Source organism: Manis pentadactyla, chromosome 3 (genome assembly GCF_030020395.1).
Source record: "Manis pentadactyla isolate mManPen7 chromosome 3, mManPen7.hap1, whole genome shotgun sequence".
In the NCBI taxonomy this organism is placed as follows: Eukaryota; Metazoa; Chordata; class Mammalia; order Pholidota; family Manidae; genus Manis; species Manis pentadactyla.
The window spans coordinates 32,028,507-32,034,733 of NC_080021.1; positions in this window are offsets into that span (position 1 = coordinate 32,028,507).

The following is a 6,227-nucleotide window of genomic DNA, read 5'->3' on the forward strand; positions in this document are numbered from 1 at the left end:
ATATCTGGGAAAGGGTATTCCAGGGAACTGGAAAAACAAATACCACTGGCATGAGGAGGAAGTGTGCCTGGTGGGTAAGGAGCAGGGAAGCCACAGTGGCCAGAGTGAGAAGGGAACCAGCAGAATGATGAAAGATACGAGGTCAGAGGAGAAAGGGAGATGGGGTAGATCATGCAGGATTATGGATTTGACTCTGAGTGGATGGGAATCCACTGTAGAATATTGAGCTGAAACATGACATGATCCAACTTATGTTTTCATAGAAACACCCAGATGCTGTTTTGTTGTCCTGGGGCAGATGCAGGGAGATCAATCACAAAGCCAATGCAAATAATCCAGGCAAGAGCAGGGTTGCTTGGACCAGGGTGGTAACAGTGCTGGTTGGTCACAGTACAAAGTGGTCAGATTCTGGATATATTTGAGAGCTGAGTCGACAGAGTTTTCTGACAATAAGTGTGTAGGGTAAGAGAGTAAAGGAAGAGTCAAATGTGACTAGGGTTTGGGCCTCAAAATCTAAAGCATGGGGGCCATTCACTGTGGGTGAACAATTTTGGAAGGAGTAAATTTGAGAGAATGTATCAAGAGCTCGCTTTTGTGCAAATCAAATTTAAGACCTATTAGACTCCCAAATAAATGTAAAAGAGGCAGTTTGGTCTTTGAATCTGAAGTTCAGAGAAAAAGTCCAGGTTGGAGATATCAATCTGAGAATCATGAGCATACATTTTTAAAATGAACCAAAATGAATCATTGATGTGAGCAACAGTACGGAGTTGCTTATATCAGGCTTGCCTGCTTTTGCACCGGCTGCCTCTGCAAACATACCCCACCCTAAAAGGCATGCTGGTGAATGCCTGAACCTGACAACACCATATGTGCTTAGACATGTACTCCACTTTAAATGGCTCAACAGAGGATGCCCAAACTAGATATGGACTATACCCTCTTATATTTGAGCCCCAGATGGACGGACCAGACTATATAAGGGACTGGACACAGAGTGCCTGTGGCAAGCTCACCCTAGAGGTCCCTGACACCAGACGACAGACATGTGCCTTGCGGCTTGCTCCTGCTCATCTGCCCACCTCCTGCTCTGTCACGAATTCGTCACTTCACTGGAACTGTCTCTGCTGTATCACCTTCCTCTTGGGAAAGATGAGAGGCTGATTGGGACAACCTGGACCCTAGACATCCATTGTGACTGGTATGAGAAATACTGATCTGATATGTGTGATTTTCAGATATGTGTGATCCTCCCTTTGAGTGTTGTGTGAAAAGAAAATGCAAAATAAACTTTGTGATTCATGCAATGTTAAGGGTGTTAAGTTCATTACTCCACTGCCCTGTGGACCCATACATCCTGATCCACTCACATCAATCATCTGAAGAGTAGACTATATATGAAAACATGAAAAGATCTAAAGACTGAGCCTTGGGAAATGCCAATATTTGATAGTAGGGAAGATGAGGGAAAACAAGCAAAGGACCCAGAAAGAGTGTCAAAAAGGTAGCAGAAAAATAGGTGAGAGTATTAATTATGCAGCCAAGTAGAAAAATATTTCAAGGAGAAGGAAGTCCTATCAATTGCCACTGCTCCATCAAGCAAGATGAGCACCAAAAATTGCCTTCAGATTTAACAATGTAGAGTTTATTGAAGACTCTGATAAGAGTTTTCGTGCAGTGTTAGAAGTGAAATCCTGATAGGAGCGGATTCTTGAAAGAATAGGAAGGGATAATTGAGGACCATCTTACAGTCTATCTGCCAGAGTAAAACAGATTAGGTTAGAGAGTCAATAGGCCAGGGTAAAATAATGGCACTGCAGGGAGCCAATGAGGCTAGTGTCTTGAATTAAAGTGAAACCAGTGCAAATGGTAATACTTTTTCTTCAGCTACTTTGAGGTGCAAGCATAAAAGTAGGCAGCTTTGAGAAAGCTAGTAATTTTTTTTGCTAGGCTTCAAAATCACTTGCCTACACTAAGAACACTGTCAGCAGGTGACACTAGTCAGTAAACTAGAAAGATGTAAAGGGGTAAAGAGACTCTAAAACAAACCTGGTGGAACAAACCTTTGTGCTCAAGCATGCATGTGGTTTTTGTTTGCTTTTTTAGAGCCTTGGGAATTTTTGTTCCCATTGTTTGAAGTTGACAGTTATTTGGAGGACACTCTAATTTCTCTCTTTTATAACATTATCCTAATTTCTCCTTTGTGGAATAATTTCTTCCCTATTAGATATAGTCTTTTAGGCCAAAGTGTGTGTGTGTGTGTATAAGGGCAGGAGAGGAGAAATGATCTAGGGTTAGCCAATCAGATTCTCCTGGAATGTGAATCTTGAACAGAGGAACAGTTTGAATTCTGGAGCCCATTCATTGCCTTGGCAGTGTCCTGCCTGAACTGTTCACACAGGACTGTTCCTGACATTCCTTTCTTGCAGTCTTAGAAAGTGCCCTGGTCCTTACCTGTTTTTCACATTTTAATTTGTCATATTTCCTGGTGAAAATGTGAATTTCCAATGCTCTTCCTATAAATTTTCTTTTGCTTAAGTTTGCCAGTAAGTTCCTATTGTTTACAATCCCCAAAAATTTTAATTAAGAAAATGTTTTTAATGTTTAAATTCTTTAATGAAAATTCTTTAAGTTCATTAATGAAAGAAATTTAAGAAGACATAAATAAATGGAAAAATATTCCATGCTCTTGGATTAGAAGAATCAATATTAAAATACCTGTATTACCTAAGGCAAACTACAGATTCAAGGCAATCCTTATCAAAATTTCAATGGTATTTTTCAAAGACATAAAACAAATAACACCAAAATTTGTATGGAACCATAAAAAAGCCTGATTAGCCAAAGAAATCTTGAGAAAGAGGAACAAAGCTGGAGGCATCTTGTTCCCTGATTTCAAGCTATATTACAAAGTTATAGGAATTAAAACAGTATGGCACTGACATAAAAACAGATAAATCAATGAAACAGAATAGGGAGCCCAGAAATAAACCCACATAAATAAGGTCAATTAATTTATAACAAAGTAGCCAAGAATGTACAATGGGGAAAGGACAACCCCTACAATAAATGGTTTTGGGAAAACTGGACAGCTACATCCAAAAGAGTAAAAGTGGACCAGTATTTTACACCAACACAAAAATTAACTCAAAATGGATTAATAACAAGAAAATAAGACCTGAAACTATAAAACTCCTAGAATAAAACATAGGCGGTAAGCAATTTGCATAGGTCTTAGTAATAATTTTTTAATCTGACACCAAAGCAAAAGCAACAAAAGCAAAAATAAATAAGTGGGACTGCATCATACTAAAGGTCTTCTACACAGCAAAGAAAACTATCAACAAAATTAAAAGGTAACCTACAGAATGAGAGACAATATTTGCAAATCATTTATCTTATAAGGGCCCAATATCCAAAATATATGAGAATTCAAATGAGTCAAATAGCTAAATAATAATAATACTAATAATCCAATTTAAAAATGGGCAAAAAATCTGAATAGGCATTTTTCTAAAGGGACATCCAGATGGCCAACAGACACATGTAAAGATGTTCAACATCTTTAATCAGCAGGGAAATGCAAATCAAAATCACAATGAGATATCATTCATACCTGTTAGAATGGCCACTATACAAAAGACAAGAAATAACACATGTTGAAGAGGCCATAGAGCAATTAGGAAAGAAAAAGAAGTAAAAAGAATCCAAATTAGATATCAAAAAATAAAATTTTCTTTTTGCAGATGACATTTGGATATATAAAAACTCTAAAGATTTCACCAAAAAATTGATAGAATTAATAAATAAATTTAGTGAACTTGCAGGATACAAAATCAACATACAAAAATCAGTTGCATTTCTATACACTAACAACAAAATATCTGAAATAATAATAAAGAAAGTAATCCCATTTACAATGGCATCAAAAACAATAAAATACTTAGGAATAAATTTAATCAAGGAGGTAAAAGATCTGTACATTGAAAACTATATTTCACTGATGAACGAAATTGAAGATGTGAATAAATGTAAAGATATCCCATATTCGTGGATCAGAATGAATATTGTTAAAATGTTCATACTAGCCAAAGTCATCCTTAGAGTCTTTTTAATCTCTATCAAAATTCCAATTCTGCATTTTTCACAAAATTAGAAGAAACAATTCTAAAATTTGTATGGAACCATAAAGACCCTGAATAGCCAAAGCAATCTGGAGAAATAAATACCAAGCTGGAGGCTCACACTTTCTGATTTTAAGCTATATTACAAAGCAAAATAATCAAAATAGTATTGTGCTGGCATAAAGACACATGGACCAATGAAATAAAAAAGGTATCCCAGAAATACACCCAGACATATAGAGTTAATTAACATGTAACACAGGAGTGAAACTACTCAATAAGGAAGAGATAGTCTTTTCAATAACTGGTGTTGGGGAAATTGGATATTCACATTCAAAAAAAATGAAATTGGAACCCCTATCATACATGTGATCATTCCAAGTTGATTCCCCATTTAAGACAATTGCTCTAGCTATTTCCTCTGTTGAAACATTCTTACTTGGCTATAAAGCCATGGTGCAAGAACTGTGTATATCTTGTTCATTGGTGAATTTATATTACCTAGAACTGTTTTGGATAATAAAGGGTCCTTAGTAGATATTTATTGACTGAGTGAATGAATGAATACATACATAAATGCTTTTTAGTGAAAAGTATATTTATGTAATTATTATATAAAACATGATCATAATTATATAAAAATATAAAGTAGTATTTTATTTGAGTTAATTAAAAAATAACATTGTAGCCTTTCTGTCCCATCATATTAACTAATGCACAAATGATAACTAATTCTAAAAGTAAATAGCAATGCTATCTCCAGCCCATATCCAGGAATCTGCCCATTTCTTAGCAATTTCGATACTGCCATTCCTGGATATGGATTTGCTGGGTAAGAGAAGCCTAGGCTACCCTAAGTTTTGGGCGTTAATGCCCAGGTGGGTGGTGGATCATTTGCCACGTCATGGAAAGGCTGGAGGAGGTGAAGGTCCCCAGGGTTGTTTAGAGGCTAAGAGCACAGGTTTTGAGGCCAACTTCCTAGGCTTTGTTCTTCACCCTGCCATTCAGTAGCTAGGGAATCCCTGGACAAGCTACTTAATATTTCTGTGCCTCTTTTTATGTAAAGTGAGAATAACATAGTTCTTACCTGATGGTGTTGTTTTGAGAAGTAAATAACTTAGTAAATGTCAAATGCTTAGAATAATGCCTAGTGTATGGTAAACCTCAACAAATGCTAACTATTCTTACAAAGCAAGTGTGAAAATGTCAAGTAAGTGAACAAATAAAATGCAGGAATTGTTCATCAGTGTATAGATGGAGGTTAAAGACAAAAGAATGGCTGAGATCTCTGAAGGCAGGTGTTCATGAACTTGATCGGAAAAAAAGTACTTTATTTTCACTTTCCTCTAACTAAATTTTGCATTCCCATCAATTATTAGTGTAGACAACAAACCACAGTAGTGTTATCAATATCTGTGATTTGTCACCAATGGAAATCACAAGTGTTTTCATAGGATATTACAATCATTGGAGATGTCTTGAAACATCATTTATGATCATCACTACTTAAGGGAATTATTACTTCCAAAACAAGGACACGCACGACTATATTTTTCCTGTCTCAGATGCTAAAGCATTAGTTAATGCGATGGGACCCAAAGGCCACAGTGTTGTTGTTGTTAATAGACTATTTTTTAGAGCAGTCATGGATTCATAAAATACAGTGGAGTATACAGAGATTTCCCATATACCACATGCCCCCAAATATGCCAGTGTTTTGGATTTTGGCCATTCATAGGTGTATAATGGCATCTCATTATTGTTTTAATTTGCATTTCTGTGACATATGGTGTGGAGCATCTTTTCATGTATGTATTTGCCATCTGTGCATCTTCTTTAGTGGCGTGTCTATAAGGCCTTTGGCCTATTTTTTAACTGGTTGTTTCTTTTTTTATTATTGAGTTTTAGGAGATCTTTGTATATTTTAGATAATAGACCTTTATGGGATATATCTTTTGCAAATATTTTCTCCCAGTCTTTGGCTTGTCTTTTCATTTGTTTGACAGAGCAGAGATTTTAAGTTCAATGAAGTCCAGTGTATTAATTAGTTTTTTCCTGGATCGTGCCATCATAGTGTTTTATTTGTAAAAAATTTTGCAAATA